A 25632-nucleotide genomic window follows, 5' to 3' on the forward strand; every position below is an offset into this window, starting at 1 on the left:
CCTAAGTTTCACCGATGGACGAGATTGACTGTTGAAATGTGACCCGTACATGTCTGAGATCATATGAAATGATTTCAATTCCTTTTTAGGCCGTTAATTGTCGGGTTTAAACTATTAGTCGGTGAATCTCAAACTTAAATCATGCCAAAAGGTGTGAATATGTGCGAAATGGACCGAGAAGATACATCACACGGACGTAGGGGCACAGAGCCCATTTTTTGGTGGGACCTAGGGGGTCCCTCACACTTTTTCGGCACCCCAGGAGGGGGAGGCCACCGCCCCCAGCCATCGGCACCACCACTAGTCCAGAGGACCACGGCGACACCGCCCGGTCGGCGATGTGCCGCGCCTACCTCCAGCGGGCCACGGTGGGCCCGCGGTTCCGGCGGCTCACCGCCCTTCACACTCACGTGTGGGGCCCGTTTTCATGTGAGACCACCCTATTTGGGTCCCCTTTGCTCCCCTTTCGCCATTTCACCCCCTCCTAGCTCTCAAAACCCTTCAAAAACCTCATTTTCCCTCTCAAATCTCCCTTGCATATACACCAAGCTTCATTTTCTTCAATATCTTGCACCCACCTCTTCTATTCTTTCAAAATTCCTTTCTTACAACCCTCCATCTTCCCATTTCCTACCTATTTAAGCACAAAAGCTCTCTGTGTCTCATAGCCCTCCAAATCTACAACCCATCTCACCTTTCAAGCTTTCTTCAACTCCATGGCTCTTTTTGAGCTAGTTGCTACTATTTTCTCGCTCTCAATGCTCCTTTCCCTTATGAAAAAGAAGAGGGCATCCACGGATGAGGTCAAGCCTAGCCGCCCAACCCGTTCAAGGAAGAAATGGGCGCCAAAGCAAGCACGAGCGCCGAGCAAGAGAGAAGGTCAAAATGGGATCTTGACCCACGGATCCCTATGAAAAGAATGCTACCGACGGGCATCCAATTAGGTAGGTTTTGTAACTGAAAAGTTGTATTTGAGGCTCATGTGGATGAAAGGCTTTTCGGGTTATACCCAGTGATGGACATGCTCCTGGAAAATGGATGGGGTCCCATATTTGAGGGAAATACCCATGCAAGTGAAGGAGCAGTGCATGTCTTCTATGCTCATACATGAGACCCACTACTAGAGCCGCTGCAGTTTACTATCCCTTTGGGAAGAGAGGAGGCCATAGTCATTGTAGACATGATAGCTCGTATCATGGGTATGGAGTGTGGACTTGTACATGCTAGCGAGACAAACCTCGCTAGTGAGCGAGAAAGGAATCGCCACACCCATTTTCTTTGCGGCTAGCTTAAGTGGTGGAGGTGAGGAAATAGCCTTGCATCGATCAAATTGACGAACGACTTCCGCCTGCTCCACCGCATATTTATATATAATGTATATCTTACGTGGAGTAACCGTAAGGAGTGTACTCGGCTCATGGTGGATTTCTTATACAGAGCTAGTTAGGGAGACAAGCTATGCTTGTCTACATTTGTTTTGTCTTAGATTGTGGGTACTTCACGGTCCATACAGGGAGATGCCTCACTTCCCTTTGGCCGACTTATTTGTAAAATTGCCCGCCACTTCAGTTTCAGACTCCATATGGAGAACGTTGCCCCGATCCACATTATCAGTGAGAACACGCTCAACAATATGGGCATAGGCCCTAGGCAGTGACAAGCAAGACTCGATGAATATGGAGATGAGATAGAAGATGAAAGTGAAGATGAGGAGGAAATTGAGGAAGGAAGTGGAGAGGGAGAAGACACTGAGGATGAGGAAGAGCAGGGAGAAGAAGGGGAGGCCCAAGACTCAGATAGGGGACCTCCTACTACAGAGGAGGACTGCCATGATCAGGCCGCCCTGGAAGCCCGTATGGCCAAAATTGAAGAGAATCAGGCCTACTTAAAACAGAAATTCAAGAGGATGTCTCGCACTCTGAAGGCCCTCCTATGCTGTATGCAAGACAAGGGTGCGCCTCCGCCTTCACCAGAGTCGGACAACTAGTTATATTTTGCAGTCGTCTTTTGGGTTGCTTTGTTCCTTGCTTTCTATGTAATAGCCATTGTCGGCTTAGTTGGATGTTAGAATAGTTGGTGTTAAAACTTGTACTAGATTAGCTCACATGCATCTTCTGTCATGATCTATGTAAGATTGCATCTCATGTATTGTGACAATTTTGGTTAAATGAAATGCATGAAGCTTCTTTTGACTTGGAATGTGTAGAATGCTTGGAAAATTAAGTGTTGTTATTTAAAATCTTATGCATGTTGCACCCTATGTTGTATATAGGGAATGCTACCAAAGACCACTCGGAGTACGACACATCTTGCACTTGGCGAATCGATTAATGGGGCACCTCCCCTAAATGATAGCCAATCAGACCCTAGCTTGGGCCCGAATTTTGAGACGATGCCAGATTCTTAGCCAGCCACTGGCCCCACTAATGGGCCAACGCCTTGTGCACCACTGGCTCCAGAACAGAACCTTGCGTCTACATCGACGTCACATGTACCTCAGTTGACTCCTCCTCCTGATAGGTTGGAGCAGATGATATTTTTGATGCAGCAGTAGTAATAGCTTTTGGCAACTATTGCGGGGGCCATTACCCAGAACATGAATATGGTCCTGCCTGCACCACCTATGTAGCCTGCTGGAAATATGAATACCAGCGGCCTTTTTTAGCGCTTCCAGCGTTTCCGTCATCCCACCTTTGCGGGCACTCACAGACCCGAGGAAGCCGAATACTGGCTAGATCGCATCTCTAAGATGTTGAAGTCACTGCACTACACTGAGGCAGAGCAAGTTGAGCTGGTCACCTATATGTTCGAGAAGGAGGCTAGTTTATGGTGGGACAACATCCTACGAACAGTTCCTAAAGGACATGTGTGGACATGGGACGCATTTGAGGCTCACTTCCATGGAAAGTATTTTCCCCTCACTTACCGTAATGAAAAGGAAGTTGAGTTCCTTTGCTTCTGACAGGGAGGAATGACCGTGTCAGAATATGAGAACAGATTTACGAAGCTAGTTAGATATGCTCCTTTGATCCTAGCAGATGAGCCGATGAAAATGTGGCATTTTTCAGATGGTCTGCGGCCTGATATCTGCACGAAGATGTGTTGAGTTAGCATTTCCAACTATGCTGAGCTAGTGAACATGTCCCTGTGAGTTGAGAAGGATGGAGACAGAATGTCTCGCACAATTTTACCAGTGGGCTCAAGGCCTCGACCTGATTTGTCGAACCGACCGTTCCTCGATAAGAGGCCACGTGCAGATTCGCCTCCCAGGCTTATGGCCCCACCGACCCAGCAGAGGCGATCAGATCTGTGGTGCACCTACTGTAAGAGGATGGGCCATACAGACACCTATTGCTTTACTAAGATGTGGGACAATGGTTTTACACCACCTCAGAAGATCAACCGACAGCCACCACAAGCTATATCAGCTCCGCTTCTACGATCGGCACCGCCAGTACAGCCATTTTACCGACCACCTGTACCTCAAAATAGGCCACCTCACTGACCTATGATAGCGCAACTGAATCGTTCTCAATAGGCACATGTACATGCACTAACAACTGCTTCATCTGAGACAGCAACTGTAGTGCCTTTAGCTTTCGAAGTCACTGCTCACATCCAAGGTACACCCGCATTTCTGTTGGTGGAGACCGGGTCCACCAATTCAATAATATCATGTGCAGCAGTCAAGCAACTAGTGTTGAGAACTACTCATATGATTAGGGTGAGACTCCTTACCGCCACAGGGACCTTCTCAGATGCTACCAAGATTGTAAGGATTGCTCGATAGACTTAGGAAACAAAACAGTGCTCGTTGACCTGATTGTTGCCCCACTATATCATTATGATGTCATCCTCGGTATGGACTGGCTCATCGAGATGAAGGCGGAGATTGATTGCGATACCAGATTGGTGACAGCCCATAGACCTGAGGGCACAACATTTACTTTCCCAGTGCAAGTCAGTTGGCCCTACCGTATAAGTTGTTACGCTTCCTTATTAGAGAATGTTGATGGTCCCATACTTGGGGACACGTCTGTAGTCCAAGATTTCACAAACGTATTCAGGATGATACCTGGGCTACCTCCTCGGTGTGAGATCGACTTTACTATCGACCTTGTGCCTGGTGCGACGCCCATTTCCTTGCCAACATATCGCATGCCTCCATGTGAAATGGAGGAATTGAGGAGACAGATTGATAATCTGTTGGATTTATATTTCATACGGCCTAGCGTATCCCCTTGGGGAGCACCTGCTTTATTTGTAAAGAAGAAGGACGGATCGTGCAATTGTGAATTGATTATCACAGGTTGAACCAAGTGACAGTGAAGAACAAGTATCCTCTACCCAGATAGACTAAAAAGATCATAATATTTCTCCAAGATAAACTTATAGTCCGGATATCATCAGTTGCGCGTCAGGGATGAAGACGTGCAGAAAACAACATTCAGAACCAGTTTTGGGCACTATGAGTTCCTTGTGATGTCGTTTGGACTTACAAACTCACCGGCCATGTTCATGGACCTCATGAAATGGGTGTTTCGGCCGTATTTATATCGGTTCATCATCGTATTTATAGATGACATTTTGATATACTCCAAGAGCTGAAAAGATCACAAAGAACACCTGCGAGCAGTCTTCGATACTCTCAGGAAAAATCAGTTGTTTGCTCAATACCGGAATGCGACTTCTGGAAGGAAGAAGTCAAGTTTTTGAGGCACGTGGTGTCCAAGGAAGGTATTGTTGTGGACCTTACTAAGGTGACCACAGTACAAGACTGGGAACAACCCTGTTCGGTTACAGAATGAGGAGTTTCCTCGGCCTCGTAGGCTACTATTGTAAGTTTATCAAAGACTTCCAAGATAGCCAGACTGTTGTCTCAACTCACTCGAAAGGATCTTAAGTTTTCTTTGAAAGAGAAAGCAAAAGCATCCTTTCAGGAATTAAAGGACAAGCTGACGTCCGCACCCGTGCTAGTATTGCTAGAGCAAAGGATTAGATATACTATATACACTAACGCGTCTCATGTTAGTTTGGGTTGTATCCTTATACAGAAGGACAGAGTGATTGCCTATGCCTCGTGACAGTTGAGGAAGCTAGAAGAAAACTATCCTACGCATGATCTGAAATTGGCGGCAGTTATTTTCGCATTAAAGCTCTGGAGACATTACCTCTATGGAGAGGAGTTCGAGCTCTTTTGCGACCACAAGAGCCTCAAGTACATATTCAAGCAGAGAGACCTGAATATGAGGCAACGACATTAGATGGAAACCTTGAAAGATTTCAAGTTTGAGGTCTCCTACCATCCTGGTAATGCTAACCTTGTAGCTGATGCATTGACCCATAAGAAGATAATAGAATTTGCAGCTCCATTGATGATAGAAGAATGGAATATGGTAGAGTTTGTGCGAGACTTCGAACAAAGGCTTACAGTAGAGGAGCCGTTCGAGAGCGTCGCACACATCCATGTGCAGCCACTTATTAATGACCGAATCATTGTGGCTCAGAAGGAAGATGAGTTGTTGGTGAAGATGAGAAAATGAGCAAGTGACAGTGAAGACTTCGAATGGAGGGTTGGCTTAGATGAAGGTTTGAGATATCGTGGCCGTCTGTGCATTTCGAATCTCCATGACTTGAGAAGGGAAGTCCTGGAAGCCGCACATAATTCGAAGTTGGCAATGCATCCCGGTAGAACAAAGATGTATCAGGATTTGAAGCATTCATACTGGTGGGACAACATGAAGGCCCACATAGCAGATTATGTATCCCGTTGTCTCACATGCTAGCAGCTCAAGGCCGAGCATTGCCGACCTCCTGGTTTACTTCAGCCCATGCCCATAGCTGAATGGAAGTGGGACTTCATATCTATGGATTTTATTTCTGAGTTACTGAAGATGAGGAAGGTACATGACTCCATTTGGGTGATTGTGGACCGATTGACGAAATCGACTCATTTCCTCTCGATTAAAGTTTCAAACTCAGCAGATGATTTAGATAAGCTATACATCAAGGAGATTGTATGACTGGAGATTGTGTCGGATTGAGACACACGATTCACGTCCAATTTTTGGACTTGAATCCAGGAAGCAATGGGGGTGAAATTGAAGTTCAGTACCGTGTTCCACCCACAGACCGATGGGCAGACGAAACGGGTAAATCAGATACTTGAAGATATGCTGCAAACTTGTGTGCTTGATTTCAAGGATAGTTGGGATGACTGCCTTCCCTATGCTGGGTTTGCTGATAGCAATAGCTTCCAAACAAGCATTAACATGGCTCCCTATGAAGCATTGCATGAGCGCCCATGTTGAGCACCACATTGTTGGGTGGAAGTTGGTAAGAAGAGCCTGATTGGCCGAGATTTTGTTTAGGAAATCTCAGAAAAGATTAATATTATCAGACGTCGACTTCTTGCAGCATAGAGCAGACAGAAGAGTTACGCTAATACCCGACGGTGACAGTTGGAATTTGAAGCTGGGGACCATACATTTCTTAAGGTTTCCCCTTTGAAGGGAGTACTCTGTTTTGGAAAGAAAGGGAAGCTTACACCGCAATTTATTGGTCCATTCCAGATTCTAGATCGAGTGGGTGTGGTAGCATACCTCATTGCTTTGCCCACACCACTCGTTGGCGTGCACAATATATTTCATATGTCAATGCTGAAGAAATACGTTCCTGATCTTACTCATACTATCAAGTGGGAGCAGGTGCAGCTAAGTGAGAATGCTACCTATATACTGCGACCAACACGTATTCTGGATAGGAAGGAACAGGTGCTACGCAGCAAAGTGATCCCGCTCATAAAAGTATTGTGGACTCACTACACTGAGGAAGAGGCTACTTGGGAAACAGAAGCCGAGGTCTGTAAGAACTACCCTCAAATCCTCGAGGAATACAAAAAGGTACTAATTTCGATGACGAAATTTTTCTTTAAGGGAGGTAGATTGTAACGTCTCAGAAAAATCCGTACAAAGACATAAGTACCACCTCAGGCAGAAATCCCTAAAGACCGTATATTGTGGAAATTAGACGAAAATTAATTAAGTACTAAAGTAAATTAATCGGTGAATTAGCTTGAACCACTATCTATACAAACTGCAAGACCCAAAACCATTAAAATCGCTAACTCAATATTACGTGAAAACCTCGAGGAAATCTCAAAACCTAGTTACTCTTGGGAGTACATTGAAACTCCGTATCAGACCTGGACCACGTATCGAAAGTCCGATGACTGCGAAACTATAGGGTTACGACCGTCATATTGAGCTTGACAACTATCGTGGGAATCAAGCTCAAATAGTATTTAGAAACGCACAACTTGAGCCTTGAGCGAAGTGTGTGAGAAATGCGAATATCTTTAGAAATTAACATGAAACTTAAGTGATTTAGGCCATTCACTTGTGGGCAAAATTGAAGGCTTCGGACCGTCAGATTTTGACCAAACTTTACCCATGGATCAGGGAAATCTCCCTGCTCTTATCCATATACTTGTGGCCCTGATCGAGGAACAATGACTGTTGATCTGATGCGGGCCCTTTACGGCTGATCAGTTTATCAGATCGCACCATAAGCACGGTCCTGGCGTAGATCCATTGTCAGGGAACTTGCTTCATGACTTAGGTGAGAAATGGACCTTCCTAAGGGCCCTGTTTATCGAAAAAAGACACCCTTTGACTATAACCTAAGTATACCATGGCCTTGGGGTCATTGACATCACTCTGGGCCTATTTAAAGACCTTAAACCACCCCCTCTCTCTTTCATACGAATTTCTCAAACCCTAGGTAAGAGAAGAGAGAAAAGAGGAGGATAGAGTGAGGAGAAGAGAGAGAGATAGGGAGATTGCCGTTGGGATCCTTTCCTACGACTCAATATGCCGTTTCGTCTCCCTACCATTGCTACACCATCGATTCTGACTGCAATTTAGGTAAGAAATCCTAACCCTAAACATGTTTTAAAAGCCCAAATAGGGTAATCAGTGAAATAGGTAACCTATTTTAATGTTTAGGTACCGTTGTTCTGTATATAGGGGCGTAGGATTCGAACCGAGTTCGAAATGAGAAATCCGACGAAATGTGCAGACTATAAACGTTTAGGTTATAGTTTTCAAGGCTTTCAATGTCAGCAATGATTTATGTCTAACTTGATTGCTACCATATGATCTTAGTTACGATGTGTTCGATAAACTATATATGTGTGTGAACTATGTGAATATATAATGAATTCCATGTGTTTGTTGAAATGTATGAATGAAAGTGAAATTCTGATTTATGCTTGCCATGACTATAAATATAGAATACATGTTTATTGTATGTATGACAACTCCTTTGCAAAAGGATTTGCCATAATATATGTTATAAGTAATTTAGTTCATGTATGTAGTAATGTGTAGCCTAAGTGTTTGATGAAATGACTGAATGAGAAATTGTTTGATGAATCGCTTTTAATAAGGGTGTTGAGATAGGATTCTCAACTACCTTATCCATATCTATAATTTCCTTCATCTAATGTAAATTGCCAGTATATGATTTATGGATGAAATGCATATGTATACTAACAAGTTCAATGTGTTTGATAGAATGCTCAAATGAGAATTATGCCTGAATTGTTTGTTAAATATTGTTATGATTAACATATGTGATTACCTATTGCATTTAAGTATGATTGGGAGTACTGCATAGTTCAGGAAAACAGTAATGGTTCCTGATTGAGTGGCCGAACTAGTTTCGCGACATGGGATATGTTCGATGAATTTGAGCCATACGGTGATTGTCGACAGTGGTTAGGCCACGTGAAGTGCTTATGTGCTCCATGTCGATTAATTCAGTGTATGCTCATACCAATCGAACTTGTCAAATAACTTGATTGGCCTATTGTGTGTTTACCATGTATGGATACTACTGCTTGAATCTAAGGTACCACTTACCAATGTAAAATCCGTTTCAACCATGGTACCAAGATCCACTCAGTCTCATGAGCAGGGCATGGTAGTGTATGGGTCACTATGGTCAAGCTGTCGGCCTATGCTGGGGTGACGAGCCTCCCCGTAATGTCAAGTGAACAACCCAAACTCGTGAGTCGAATATGTTGGTGTATGGGACACTGTATTTGAGTTGTCGGCCTACGCTGAGGTGACGAACCTTCCTGTAGTGACCTTGAGTATAAATTAGGCCTACATTGAGATGGCGAGCTTCCCCGTAGTGACCTCGAGTACAAACTCCTGAATTTACCTATCCACTACTTCCATTAGGGGTGATGTCCTACAACTTGCCTATTATATGTGATCAACTAGGATTGGCGACCCTAGATGGATCCCTGTTTGGGTTAATGATATAAAGGAAGGTACCTTAGCTTCCTGAATCTGTTGTATGAATAAGCGTAATTAAGTACTTGGCTAACACAATCATGCACCGCATTACATGTGCTTTAGCGAGGAAGCGCACGTTTAGGGAGTTTGCCAAGCGCGATCGTTAGATGAAGTCGCTGAGGGAGTACAGGCGAGGGCATGCATCATTACTACATATCATTTCTGCATTAACAAGAGTAATTAGGAAGTGTTTGCTGTATTGCTTTATCATTGTTGCTTGACTGAATTGATAACATGTTAACCTTTGCCTTATAGTACCATTGAGTTGATCACTCATTCCCACTCTGTGACGGTGTTTTAAAACACCAACCAGACTCTGATTTAGATGTAGGTTCCGATGAGGCTTACGCGACGGAGCCGGATTTCTTAGATGAGGAGTTCTCCTACGTTCAGCTATCAGGCAAGTCTATGTAGACTTCGTGCTGATTCAACGGGATTTATGGGATACTTGTTTAGTCGTACATTCACATCTGTTATTTTGTATATTTTGAAACAAATTATGTATATATTCAGCCCGGTAGCACATTCATGCTCTGGAGGTTATGAAACACGTATATACTTTATATATTTAGTTCAGTCTTCCGCTTACTTATTTATGTTAACTCTGGAGTATGATATGCTGATTTAGTGTAATCCTACTCATGTTTAATACACTAATATGGACAACCTTTAAACATCATTATTTATGTTGCATAAGTGATGCATCGGAACTCAGGAGTTGACCTTTGCTCGACCCTCGATTTTCGGGGCATTACGAGCTCAAACAAGATACGCAATTGGATCCCATTCGCGGGTCTAGCGGTCGGACCTGAATGTACAGAAATCAGGTCCACCAACCCGATCGTTAGAAAGAAAGGGAGAAGTTCTTCCATTCGACTCAATAGGGCTGTCAGCATATAGTTGCCCCTCTCCCAAATTCGAGATGATTTTCCGTCATTACTTCTCCAATAGTCCACGAGAGAGAGATAGCTGCTCTATCCACTTGACGTCCTGAGGAGAAGTAGCCATCGACTATCGATGAGAACCAACAACCATGCGACAATAACGGAGGTGAAAACTCCATCTACTGACGAAGATGGACTCGATGAATCGAGTCTCATCCTTCATGATGGCCTGCACACGAATCATCCTAGCCCTAGACGCTAGATCGATCACTGATCTAGCTGAGACGAATCGAGATCGAATGGATCAACTGTAGGATAATCGGAATGGTGCGTACACCCTGATGATGCTCTTATTTGGGTATTAAAACCCTATTTCCGATATTCAAAATCCCTTATCTGATTTTTGGGGTTTCGAAAATCCCTAATTGAAACTGGATTTAGGGTTGTAGGTTTGAAATCCCTAATTTGGATTTGGGATTCGAAATCCCTAATTGACGGATTTGGGGATCAAAATTCAAAAAAATCCCTAAGTGGATTAGGGGAATTCGAATCGGTAAATTCTAATTTTCTCAATTTTTGGGGATTCAAATCTGAAAAACCCTAATTTTCTCAATTTTGGGGATTCAAATCTGAAAACCCTAATTTTCTCAATTTCTGAATTTAGGGATTCGAAAATCCCTAATTAAATTCAAAATTCAAAATCCCAATTTGCCAGATTTGGGAATTCAAAAATCTGATTATGAATTTGAATATCTAATGAATGAATCTAATCATCCATGCCTCTGTACAGTGTCTCTGATACCAACTGTAAGATTTTTCTGGATGCGAAAATCCCAGGATCGGCTGTGCACAGGACATGGGGATCAAAGGTTCGGATGGCTTACCTAACTGAGACATGATGTATACCAAATAAGAATACCAGCATACCAATGCTGTAGTCTTCCTTTCCTTCACACCCTTATTTAGAACAGTAGATGAGAATTTGGATTTTGTCGTTGTATAGGTACGGGGACCCAACAGTCTCTTATATAGAGTCTGTGGAGAGAGAGTTTGAAAGCCATCACAACTCTCTCTCCCACGCTCCACATCTCTATGTCCTAGTTCAACTCAAATAGCCTTGTGTAAGGCTATAGCATTCCGCCCCTAATACACACTGTTGCGCAGATGGGCTGCGCAGCAGATCACCTGAAGTGGGGCCCACTGGTTCACTCAATCACATCATCCACCTGTAGGACAATCCAGACCGTTCATCAGTAAGGCCTACCACATAGAGTTCTTACAATAACACGTACCTTATGGTGTGCCTTACAGAACTTGGTGAGTTCAACACACCAGCCAAGCTGCTAGTGTGGGATACACCAGCCAATCCGCTTCCATCCAACCCGTGTGCTGGATTGGACCAATGTAAGAAATTAATTGTTAAAAAATAGTCACATCTACTTGCAAGATGACCACAATTGTATCATGTTGTTTATTAATGGCCAAACATTATTTTTTAATGGTATATAATCCACATAATGATCGGATGGGGGTTGATTTTTGCCATACCTATGGCGGGGATAACCTATTGGAAGGGTTGGACATCACACAAACATGAAAACATGATAGATTGCAAGTTGTTTAAAGGATAGACTATTAATTATGGTCCTACTCTTGTTGGACTAACTTTAATTTAGCTCCATCCAAAAAAGAAAATATCTCAAAAAATAAAAAAATAAATAAATAAATTGCTTAGCTTGCGTCTTATAGATGTTGTTCGCTTTCTATAGGGTCCTGGAGTAAAAACTCTTTGTTTTTCATTTTACCAAAAAAAAAAACCCCTTACAGTTAATTAATTCGGTTTGAGTCCTGTTGAGTACAGTCAATATAGCCGGGTCATTGACTCGACTCAATGAGTCACACGGAGTTGAGATTGAGTCAAGTCTACAGATGATTTTCATTGTGACTCCGCTTGAAATCTCATCCAGTTGAGTTGACTCAACTAGTTTCATATCGGGTCGCCTAGTTTTAGAACTTTGGTATTTGGGCTAAGCGGGTTCCGGGTCTTGATAGGTCTAGGTTCTTTTTAGCTAAAGTCTCAATCTTAAAGACTCAGATCTCGATCTCATCGGTTTCAAGCTCCTGCCATGTTTCAACCAATCTTTTTAGTTGGATTGGATAAAATAAGAGCATTAACAGAGTCAGACCCACCCAAATGAAGGGATTAAATATCACACACGTGTTTAGACATGTGTGGTGTCTCCTACATGTGTGTGGCTTAGAAACCTTATAACTTTAATAATCAAATATGTATACAATATTCTATCAAAATTTAACGGTTTGGACAAAACTAAACCTTAATGAGTTTCTATGGGAGATTAATATGAAATAAAACTTTTTCTTTTCCAAATCATAGATGAAAAATTCATTCTCTAAGACCTCCCATTAATGATTATAACATAAATAAATATAAACTTGAATAGTTAATATCATCTTTGTATTAACAATTATACCGTGTAGAAAATTTTGATGTTGATACCAATCCTCTAACCTTGGAGGTCTTTGTTGAATGTGAAATATTGCATATATATTTACTCTCAATTGTACATTGGTTATATATGCATAGATGTGCTAAGTTTATCTAATTATGTTCATTTTTCTATGCAAAGTAATTTGGAGAGCTAAGATGAAAATGACAATTAAAATAATGATTTAAAGCTCAAAAAATGATTAAGTGGATGACTAGATATTTAGAGGTGTGAACGCCTCCCCGCCGTGCAGGTACAGTGGTGCCCTCATTCCTTGGCTTTAGTATTGAAAGACAGGCTATCGATTTTATTTTTTTTTCGATGGCACCGAAATATGTACTTTTTTTTGGGGGTGAATAGGACAATACCAAATACTTCGAGATAATACGGAATAAATAAACAAATAATCTCAATTGCTTAAAGTATTGAAACCTTGATTCCAAATAAGTCATAGGACAACCTTCACCTAAAATAAATATTATTAATGTACTCACTATGCACACATGTTTGTCAATTATGTGACTAGTTGTGTCAACTAGTTGAATGGGTCCTTGACAAATGAAGATCAACGATGCAACTGGAACAGAAGCTTAAGCTACAAGATCAAAGTACAAAGAAGCTTCTACAATCTTGACCTTGCCTATAGATGATCCTAACCCAAAAAGGAAAACCTACTTAGATCGTCTATTCAAGTCATTTTAAGTCTATATTTTCCATCATTCTAATGTTGGCTTTAGTAGGTTCAAAGTTGCTGAATGAATTGCTGGACAAAAGTTCAAACAGGAAAATTTGTTTCAACTCAGTTGGAGAAGGTATCACCGAATAACACCTTCGATACCACTGAAGTGTCATTCAATACCATCGAAGACACATTCTATGCCACCGAAAGTGCCCAAAATAGTCCAGCAACATATCAAATATAATTCGGTACCATCAACTTGATTTTCAGTCCCACTGACTCTTATCAAAGAACAAATTTTCAGTGCCACTGAAAGTAACAAATTTCATCCAGCAGCTTAAGGATCTAATTCGGTACCACCGAGTGATATTTCGGTGCCACCAACTGAAGTTCTGTGCTATCGAATGGTCATGTCGGTGAAACCGAAAACTAGTCGTTAAAGATTCATTGGGACTTTTTCTTTATAAATATAGGATTCAGAACTTTATGAAAAGTATGGATTAAGGCATTTTAGAGTCCTTAGTGCAACCCAAGCTTACCCTACCCTTCTTAGACTATATTCACATGAGATTCATGTTCTTTTCATTGTGATTCATCATCTCAGTGAGCATTCAAAGCTCTTATAAATGAAGAACATGATCCCAAGCCTTCACTAAAATATTGAGACCAAACCTATAGGTATATCCTTAGTCTCAATCATACTCTAGTGCATCCATCAGTTGAATCTCTTAGGAAATCCACTTATACTCTTTGATAGGAGATTCAACTCAGTCCCATTACCTTAGTTACCTCTATAGGAACATCATATGCAAGGTACTTGATCGTGACGCTGAAACAACAGAAAAATCACAGCATCGTGATCAGGAGAGTATCAGGAAGCTTATTCAAGCACGGGAGAACGAAGATCAAGCAACCCAACACAAGCTATAAAAGAGGACTCATTCTGACAAGTAAGTGTCATTGTTAAGAGTCCACAAGTTAGTCTCTATCTTCGTGTAGGATTGAGGCTAAGAGTTTTCTATCCACAAACTCGATTATGTGCCTAGTGTGGGATCTTAGCCGTGTGCCTAAATATAAGTTCCTAGTGTGGGACCTTGCCAGTGAGCCTAAACGTATGTGCCTAGTGTGGGATCTTGACTGTGGGGCCTAAGCGTAGGTTCTTTATGTAGGACCTTTGCTCATGTGTAGAGCATAAATTGAAGAGTCCTTTGTGTAGGGTTGTAAAGGTTTATGGTGAAGCTGATTTAAAACCATTGATAGTGAAATTCGGCACACTCTAGGATAGAGTGCGGTTGTCGAGAGTGGAGTAAGCACATAGCTGAACCACTATACATTCTTGTGTTTGGAATTGTCATTTGCGCATCTATTTAATCATGATCATATAAGTTTGAATGTTTGATTATTTATGCATGATTGAATGATTGCTTAAGATTGATAGGTAGCACATTCCACACACAAGTTCACAATGTTATAGGCTAGTTACTTTATTTGTATATCTTGAGTATCCTATGTGATTGGACCCTCTATTGGCGTGGAAGCATTTAAAGTTACATTGCCTTAGTTGAATTGCAAATCAATTTAAGTTAGACAATAAAGTTTTAAATTGGTATAATCAGCGAAAAGTCTTATTCAACCCCCTCTAGGACTCTTGGACCATTCCATACTTCTACTACAACGGTCTAAACTGTAATTTCAATTGGTCTTAGAGCGAAGTTCCTCTTGAAGGGTCTAACAACCTAGAGGGAGATACTAAGAAGAAGTTGGAACAATGACGAAAGGAGAAGGACCAGCCATCTCCCAACCTCCTCTGTTTGATGGTTCAAATTATCCTTATTGGAAGTCCAGGATGTCTTATTTTCTATAAGCTTTGGATCATGAAGTTTGAGAAATTGTTGAAAATGGATATGTACCACCAACTGAACAAGTGGTACTAGAAAACAATACAACTATTTCCAAACCAAAACTAAAAGAGAAATGGACTCAATATGATAAAGAAATGAAATCATATGAAGCTAAAGCCATGAATGTTATTTACTGTGGAGTCTCACAAGATGTGTTCAATCAAATTTGCATGTGTGGAACTTCAAAAGAAGCATGAGATTTATTGCAAACAACCCATGAAGGAACCAACACAGTAAAAATATCAAAACTACAGCTATTGACATCTCAATTTGAAAATATAAGGATGGAAGAACATGAGACATCCATGAAATTTTTCACAAAGCTGAATATCATATGTAACTCCATGGGGGACTAGGGGAGAAAATTTCGGTACCTAAAATTTGTAGGAAAATCCTAAGATCTCTATCGGAACGATTTAACTCCAAAGTCACCACAATAGAAGAATGTAGGAGCATTGACGAATTGAAGGTTAAAGACCTTGTGGGTTATTTACAAAAATTTGAGTTGCATTTCAAACCACCCACAAAGTCAAAACACAATGTTCTTAAAGTTTTTAAAGCCATAATGGAGGGAAAAGAAACTGAAAATGAAGATGATGATGAAGAAGTGGCTCTTCTGGCTAAACGATTCAAAAGGTTTTTTTTTTTAACAAGAACCATGGAAAATCTTTTAAGGGGAAACAACTGGACAACAAATGCCAAATAAGTAGACCTTTTAGAAAGTCCAAAGAACTCCAATGTTATAATTGTCAAAAGTATGGACATATATCAACTGAATGTCCGTCAAGGAAATCAAAAGGAAAAGCCATGGAAGCCACATGGGATGACACAGATGACTCAAACTCTGAAAATAGTGATGACCAAAAGTCACTAAAAATACTTATGGCATCTACGACTACAGTCATTCCCAAATTGAAGAACAAAATAGAGGATGAGCATACTAGAATGAAGGATGAGAGCCAAATGTGCAGTCTATTGGCTCAAACCACATCATCTCCTCATGAATTTCAAGAAGGGACCTCAGGGGTCCACTTGAGCTGAACTAGTATATCTGAGGAACATGCCTCTTATATAAACAAGTATTGGTAAATTAGAGGAGTTTCTGCCTCATATCTGAACACAAGTAAATCAAAGGATTGAGCCTTATGATTGGTCTAAATGTTAGATTTGAGGATTTCTTTATCCTCTAACCATTTTGGAAATTCCATGCAAGATTTTCACTCTTTCACATATCATGGATTTCTACCTTAGAACACAACATATTCATATACATAATAGGAAAATCTACAATAGCGAATTTTTGTGTTCCGGGGATATTTCGGTGGCACCAAACTTACCTTCGGTGCTACCGAAATCGAACCGCGTCCAGTTATTGAAATCCCTCACTGATCAGTTCTGTTTAGACAATCACTTCTCTTGTTTCTTTCCAAGTTCTGTTGAAGAGTTGGGGAACCAAAATCTGCACAATCTAAGGTATATTCTAGTGCTTTCTCTTTACATCTCAAAAACCTAGAATCATGTGCCTTAGGATTATCCTCTCTTGATAGGTCTTTATCATTCCACTTCATTTCCTCAAAATGGAGTCATCTTCGCCTTGAGAAGGCAGATCCAAGATGAAGCATGACATAGAAGAATCAAACAGAACTAAGCAAAAACTCTGTTTTCCAAAGCGTGGACGATCCTTTAGCCAATCGTCTAAACCCTCATCGTCTTCAAACCCTAACTCTTCCAAACCCATTGCTGCCAGATTTTTGAAGAGAACGATTGTATGTGAAAGAAGAGTAGATGCAAGCTGTCTTGAAAATTTTAAAGTTCAGGAAATTCTTTCCCGCCAAAGATGGCTGCTAGTTCTATCTTTTGGGGGTCCAGTAAACAATACCTTGGTTCGATCATTCTTATCTCATTACACACTATCTAGGGGCCTTGAAGTTGATTGCGATGGTCATATAGTTAAAATTACTCCATATCGCATTTCAACTCTTATAGGGCTACCAATGGGTTCCAAACAACCCACTGAATTACCCACATAGGCAAAAAGGGCTGTTTGGACAAAATTCTTGTATAATGGGAACAATGCACCTTGACATCACGGGAATGCACTGCGAGACCTTATATCACATTGGTAAATGGGAACCATTATGTCTACCTACTCTGATATACTATCAAATAGTTTCAGGGTTCGAGTCTAACTCCACAACAATACCTTTCAGACATTTTCTATGCAAGTTGGCCCTTCAATGTGGTTTCAATGTGCCTGAAGGTGAATCCTTATTAGCCCTAGAAATCAATGTGTAGAGTATCAGGAAAATGAATCTCTCTTTTGTGCATGAATTTGTTGATCCAACATCAGCAGAAGAAGAATTTCTGGACAAGGAGGACGGACTAGTTGAGGAAGATACTCATCCACCAACTTCTGCCCACACAGCGTCTACTTCTCAGAACGATACTCTCACGCAAATTTTAAAGGAGCAATCAAGACTTGGTGTGATGGTAAAGTCAATGGAAGAAAAGCTTCACTCACTCCAACAGTTGGTGGCACAAATTGCGGCATATTTGTCATGATCACAAGATGGTGTTGTTGGTGGTTCTTCCTAGATTAACTGAGCGTTAGGATCAATATACATTTTTGTGTGTACTGCGATTTTTTAAAATACTTTAGTTTACATCTGGAAACATATCTCTTGTTGGTATATTGATGCATCAATCAGTTATATTTTTTTTGCTGATCTATAATTTGATTGGTAAATCTAAGGTTTAAACCTCATTTTGGTGCCAAAGAAATTTCAGCTTTAGAGAAGTTAATTATGAAAACACATGTCTTATCTTAACTAATCATTGGTTACTCATGGCTTTCAATCGATAATTGAATGATCTTCAGCTTTATGATCCTACCTTCAAGAATGTTTGACCTTTTATTGAAAATATTATCCTCGCTTACTGTTGATGCTGTAGATGCATGTTTCAATTCTTGCTAAAATACTCCACTTGCCCTTATCATTATATCTGCGAATCTAGAGTTTTCTATCTTGTGTCTAATATTTGAATACTCTTATGATTGGTTGATTATCTTAATATTTCTAATACATGATTACAGCATAACAATGGTTAAAGACAAAGGCAAGGCTCCTGCAAGAGGAGAAAACTCCTCTAGAAGAACTAACAATTGCTGCTCTCCTTATTCAAATCCTACCGAAATGGCTATGTCAAACAAAAATGTCTTTGATAGATGGATCAGATCCCCTCTCGTTGAACCATATGGGATCGATATCTACTTAGGATCATTTGGGTAGGATAATTTATTATACTTTGGAGGAGAGGTCCAATATGACCTTATTCATCAATTCTTAAACTCCTGTCATGCCACTCAAGATGACCCTCCATCAATCAACATCAACTTTATGAACAAAACCAAGAAGATCACTCCTTTGGTGCTGAGGAAATTACTACACCTCAGAGCCACACACATTTCCCCAACTGATCGTCCTTTGAATCATCTAAGAGTTTGGGGTGACTTACTCGATTATTGTGTGATGGTGCAACAATTCCATGGAACAAACGAAACTATCTCCATTCATTGCATTTGGACTCAACCACGAAAGTATTACACAACATTCTAAGTACCAATGCATACCCATGTGAAGTTTCGGGAGATTCTATCTCTCTATTTGTTCTGAATATCTTGTATGACATCTTTCAGGGAATTGAGGTATGCCTATCCACTCTTATCTTGAAACAGTTGATCCTAGTAGTTAAGGGCGTTTATTGTACTAGCCTTCCTTTTCCAAGTGTTATCTGCAAACTCTCAAAATTCCTTGGTTTGCCACCGACCCATGATACAGTATATCCTACGGTGTGCTTTACCAAGGAAACTCTAATTCAACTGAATGTGACTGCACCTACACTTAAGGAGAATCATGAATGCAGGAGTGGCGAAGAAGCTCAAAACCCTCCAATGGCCACTGCCTGGGACTCCTGTCGCACTCCCATGCCTGCACCAAGTCCAATTTCAGTCAGCATCGGGCGCCTTCTTCGCCAGAACGATCCGATCCGTCTTCTTCTTGATAGACAATCAAATATAGAAGCTTGCCTTCGGTAGTGCGAATATCAGCTCTCTGGGATTGAATTGCATCTTGACGCTCTTCAACACACTGGGGAGGACATTACGGAGCTACTTCTCACTAGCTTCACTCACATTCCTTCTTATAAGGGTTGGTCTTCAAGATGATGCCTCAGAGGAATTCATGTTGCTGCTACCTCATAATACTCTCTTCTTTTTTTTTTTGGATCCTCATGCCCTTAGGGGCTTGCTCTCTTTTTGGATGATGAATGGTACTACCCGAGCTTGGGGTAGTAATTTTTGATGAATTTATGATGATATCTTTAATGCTCATATCACTTATCTGCTTCCTGGCTATATTGTTTTTGAAATGAGTCTGTCACATTATGTTTATATCTTTCCTTCTATTTTTTTCTAAACGTTATGTGCCTTGAATGTCTTCTCTTCTCTATACTGAATTTTATCGTCTATTATGTTATTGGCATGCTTCTTAGCACATCCTTTGTCAGTGACTGATAAAAAGGGGGAGAAGAAACCTACCCACCAAAACAATCTGTTGTTTTCTGCAGAGTTTGTTCCTTCTTGTTATAGGTTGATCATGGCAGAAACTACGGGGGACCAACATTATTGTGTTAGATGTTCAAATTATCCTAAGTTGTAAATTGGTATATTCATATGTAATTTTGATATGTAATCTTTCATTGTTTTGGTATGCCATTGGTATGGACCATGACGATATCTTAGGTTAAGTTGTTTTTGTCACGTAATTGACAAAGGGGTAGATTGTTAATGCACTTACGGTGCACACATGTTTATCAATCACGTGACTAGTTGTGTCAACTAGTTAGATGGTTCCTTGGCAAATGAAGACCGATGATGCAACTGGAGTAGAAGCCCAAGCGACAAGATTAAAGTACAAAGAAGATTCTGCAATCTTGACCTTGCCTACAAATGATCCTAACCCAAATCGGAAAACCCACTTAGATCATCTATTCAAGCCATTTTAAGTTTATATTTTTCATCATTTTAATGTTGGCTTTAGTAGGTTCAAAGTTGTTGAATGAATTGTTTGACAAAAGTTCAAACAGGAAAATTTGTTCCGACTCAATTGGAGAAGGTGCCACCGAATAGCATATTCGGTACCACCAAAGGTACATTCGGTGCCACCGAAAGTGCCCAAAACAGTCCAGCAACATATCAAAGATAATTCGGTACCACCAACTCCTGCTGAAGAACAAATTTTCAATTCCACCGAAAGTAACAAATTTCATCCAGCAGCTTCAGGATCTAATTCGGTACCACCGAGTGATATTTCAGTGCCACCGACGGAAGTTTGGTGCAACTGAATGGTCGCTTGGTAGAACTGAAAACTAGTCGTTAAAGATCCATTGAGACTTTTTCTTTATAAATATAAGACCTAGAACTTTATGAAAAGTATGGATTAAGGCATTTTAGAGTCCCTAGTGCAACCCAAGCTTACACTAGCCTTCCTAGACTCTATCCACATGAGATTCATGTTCTATTTATTGTGATTCATCATCTCAATGAGCATTCAAAGCTCTTATTAATGAAGAACATGATCTCAAGCCTTCACTAGAGTATTAAAACCAAACCTATAAGTATATCCTTAGTCTCAATCATAATCTAGTGCATCCATCAGTTGAATCTGTTAGGAAATCCACTTATACTCTTTGATAGGAGATTCAACCTACACCCATTATCTTGGTTACCTCTATAGGAACATCATATGCAAGGTACTTGATCATGAAGCTGATACAACAGGAAAATCACAGCATCGTGATCGGGGGAGTATTAGGAAGCTGATTCAAGCACAGAAGAGTGAAGATCAAGCAACCCAACACAAGCTACAAAAGAGGACTCACTCCGACAAGTATGTGTCATTATTAAGAGTCCACAAGTTAGTCTCTATCCTCATGTAGTATTGAGGCTAAGAGTTTGCTATCCACAAACTCGATTACGTGCCTAGTGTGGAACCATGGTCTGTGTGCCTAAACGTAGGTTCCTAGTGTGGGACCTTGGCCGGTGGGCCTAAACGTAGGTTCCTAGTGTGGGACCTTGGCTAGTGGGCCTAAACGTAGGTGCCTTGTTTAGGACCTTGGCCGGTCAGCCTAAATGTATGTGCCTAGTGTGGGACCTTGGCCGTGTGGCCTAAACGTAGGTTCTTAGTGTAGGACCTTTGCTCGTATGTAGAACATAAATTAAAGAGTCCTTTGTGTAGGACTGTAAAGGTTTATGGTGAACCTGATTTAAAACCATTGATAGTGAAATCCGGTACACTTTAGGACAAAGTGCAGTTATCGGGAGTGGAGTAGGCAAATAGTCGAACCACTATACATCCTTGTGTTTGGAATTGTCATTTACACATCTATTTAATTATGATCATATAAGTTTGAATGTTTGATTATTTATTCATGATTAAATGATTACTTAAGATTGATAGGTAGCACATTTCACACACAAGTTCACAATGTTATAGGTTAGTTACTTTATTTGTATATCTTGAGTAGCCTATGTGATTGGACCCTCTATTGGCTTGGAAGCCTTTAGAGGTACATTGTCTTACTTAGTTAAATTGCAAATCAGTTTAAGTTAGGCAATAAAGTTTTAAATACGTATAATCGGTAAAAAGTCCTATTCACCCCCCTTTAGGACTCTTGGACCATTCCATACTTCTACTACAGCGGTCTAAACTGCAATTTCAAATATATCATTCACAAATAATGAAATAAACAATTATAACCAATGCACAATGAGTTATAGTGGTTCGGTGCTTAAACCCACACCTACTCCACTCCTAAAACTACTACCCTCGTAATTCTTTCTTTCGCTATTTCAAGGTTTTCACAAGTTCATCTAAACAACCTTATATAGTTCTTGTGATTTTCACGGGCTATCACAACAAACCTCCCTTTATGATTTTCACGGGCTTACCACAAAATAACCCACTAAAATTTTCTGGCTATCTCAGGAAAAACCAAATGAAACAAAAGTAAATATAGGGTACTTATTTCCAAATGCCGATTCGAAGATATAACCGAACCTTAATTGTTGCAATCTTCTTTTTTGGAATTTGATGAAGCAATATATGTTCAACCAGAAAGAATATTAGGATTTAATGTATTTTTAATGAATAAAAGAAAACCCTAATGCTGCAAATTCAATTATCTAAATCTCAGGTAGAGTATGAATTACTCTATTAAATATGATTAAAGCTAACTTGAGAAAGAGAATAGAATAAGCTAAACAAATATTACAATTACCACAGACACTTGAGGACAAGGAGCTTCCATGCTATAAGGCGGTTCTCTAACACTATCCTAAGTGCGACAATGTGAAGAACCTGAACCTTAACGGACATTGTGATAATGGAAACTCCAAAGGTGCTCTATCAGAACCAAGACATAAGACAACATATGATGTAGCAACACAGCTTAAGACGATCCCAATATAAATATATGGGAATTGTTATGCACATCATGAATGCACCAGGAGCTAATTGCCAAAACATTAAGTGATGCTCATGTTGCCTTGGATACACCCCTAGAGATGGTTATGATGATGTTTGGGTAACTCCTCGCATCTAGAGCCATCACCTTTATAAACGATGAGCTTCCTCCCGAAGGACAAAATAATGAAAGGTCTCTCAACATCAGCCTACGATACGAGAACCTACGAGTTTTGCTAGTCCTCATTGACAATGGTTCAAGCCTAAATATGTCCCCACTCAAGACTGCAATCCACATCGGAATTGAACCTTCATCTTTTTGGCCAAGTGACATGAGCATTAGAGCCTTCGACAACTCTCATTGAATAGTGGAAGGAGAGGTAGACATCGAAGTGCAGATCAGTCCAAATATCTCAGTTATCACTTTCTAAGTCTTGGATATATCTACATCCTTCAACATGCTACTGGGAAGGCCATGACTTCATAAAGTCAGAGTTGTCCCTTCCACTCTCCATCAACGGGTAAAATATATCCTTGACAACAAGGTAATCTCTGTCCTGGCTAAATATGAGTTTATCACTCCAAGCGACTACGACATACATGAGCCAAACATTCCAATCATTGACATCTAACATTCAAAAGAGGACATTCATTACTATATCTTCGAGATCGAGACAGTGAATACAATTTCCAATCCATCACCAATGAGTACCAAGTATGTCTTCTCACTAGTATAACGATAGAGCTTTAAGTATTGTGCAAAAAATCACTTTAGGACGAGGGTAGCAGAAACAACCTACAACAAAAGGAAGTGTGGACTGGGATACAGACCTACTCCTAAACAAAAATGGAGGGAGTTATGATGCATGCCAATCAACTTCGTTAGACCTAGGACTCCTCGTAAGGAGGAAACATAAGAAGGATTAACCGCACCACATAAGGATCTCCCTTTATGCTCGAGTGAGGCTCTATGGCCTCCTATCTGGTGAGAGACAATCCTAGGACTAGTGGGGAGACAATCCTAGGACCATGTGCAACACCTTGAGCGATATCAGGATTCCTTGATACCTATCATCACAGCTTCAATCAACTAGGGGCACACCCTGCCTGTTTTAGCATTAATCAATCAAGGGAACAACCCCCCCCCCCTTTCAACAATCAACCAGAGGCACACCCTACCCATCTTAGCTTCAACCAACCAGGAGCACACTCTACCTATCTCAGCTTCAACCAATCAGGGGCACACCCTGCCTATCTCAGCATCAACCAACTAGGGGCACACCTTACCTATCTTAGCTTCAATTAACTAAGGGCACTCCCTTCCTGTCTTAGCTTCAACCAACCAAGAGCACACCCTGCCTATCTCAGCTTCAAAAAAAAAAAAAAAGGGGGGGGCACAAACTGCCCATCTCAACTTTAATCAACCAAGGGCATGCCTTGCACGTGCCGCTTGCACCATTAGTTACACCAACATCATTAATCAATAGCCCGGGACAGCCATCATCTAGTCACAGCCACAACAATCCGATCCATTAGACTGAGAAGGGATATGTGCAAATTCCAAAGCAATACTGGATAGCGAAGCTAGAAGAGCTCTAATGCACAGTAAGTGACTCAGGAGTGACTGAGGACAACTCGGATTTTGAACCCAACATGGGGGAAATAATGGTCATCAGGCCAGACCATGACTCTTTGCTCAATGTATAGATCCCCGCCTCTTCAGGGGAGGGAATGTGGGGTCTTAACCAGACATCTACTCTCCTAACCATCGAGTCAGCCGGTGAGCCATCCAAGGGTGTCAAATTTTTTTATTTTTTATTTTAAATACCAATTTAAACAACATTTAACACCCTGAGCCAGGTCAAGATCAATCATGGATCGCAATGCCAACCTTCTCAAGGTCTCTTGGAACCCAAAAATAAAAATAAAAAAATTTCAAAAACCACCAAGCATTTCAATTTCTCAAAATTTTTAAAAATAAAAAAGCCTTTCAATTCCTGCATTTAATAATGTGCCTAGTTCGTTTGAAATACTGCATGAGTTCAAAGCTGACACATGATTTCGACATCGAGTTAGACTTCGAACTCATGGGTATGGACAAAGCCCAAGGTAGGGAAGATGTGTAAATGCTCTAGTTTGTTAATTAACATAAGTTGTGAGTCATTGAGTCCAAAGAGCCCCATGAAAGACTAAAGACTGAAGACTCAAAGATCATAGGCATCCAAGCATTGCAATACACACACACACACACACACACACACACACACACACATAAAGATGAAGTTCCGTGACATCTTCAAAACTCATACTTAACCCATGTACTTGACCTTCCACTATCTTAAACCCAATAGGAAAAATCACTCCAATATGAGCTAGTAAAATGGTCATGGGAAGAAAACTATTTAAAAGGAAACTTCAGAAAACAAACTATTTTTTATCCCATCGACCACCCACCGAGGGATCTATGATGGCATTGAGCAGGTAGAGTAAACTGTCCAACAAGCTTAAGTTAAAATCCTGGATTTTTCCGATGGCATCGAGAAACCTTTGATGGTATCGAACGATCACCTCGATGGCATCGAGTAGATACTTCAAAATGTCCGGCAAGCTTAAGATAAAATCACGGATTTTCTCGATGTCACCGTGGTATCTTCGATGGCATCAAAGACCACTCGATGACATTGAGTGGATACTTTAAACTGTCAAGCAAGCTAATTAAAAAAATCCTAGATTTTCTTAATGGCATCGAGGGACCTTCAATGCCATCGAATGA

Source organism: Magnolia sinica, chromosome 5, assembly GCF_029962835.1.
Source record: "Magnolia sinica isolate HGM2019 chromosome 5, MsV1, whole genome shotgun sequence".
Taxonomy (NCBI): domain Eukaryota; kingdom Viridiplantae; phylum Streptophyta; class Magnoliopsida; order Magnoliales; family Magnoliaceae; genus Magnolia; species Magnolia sinica.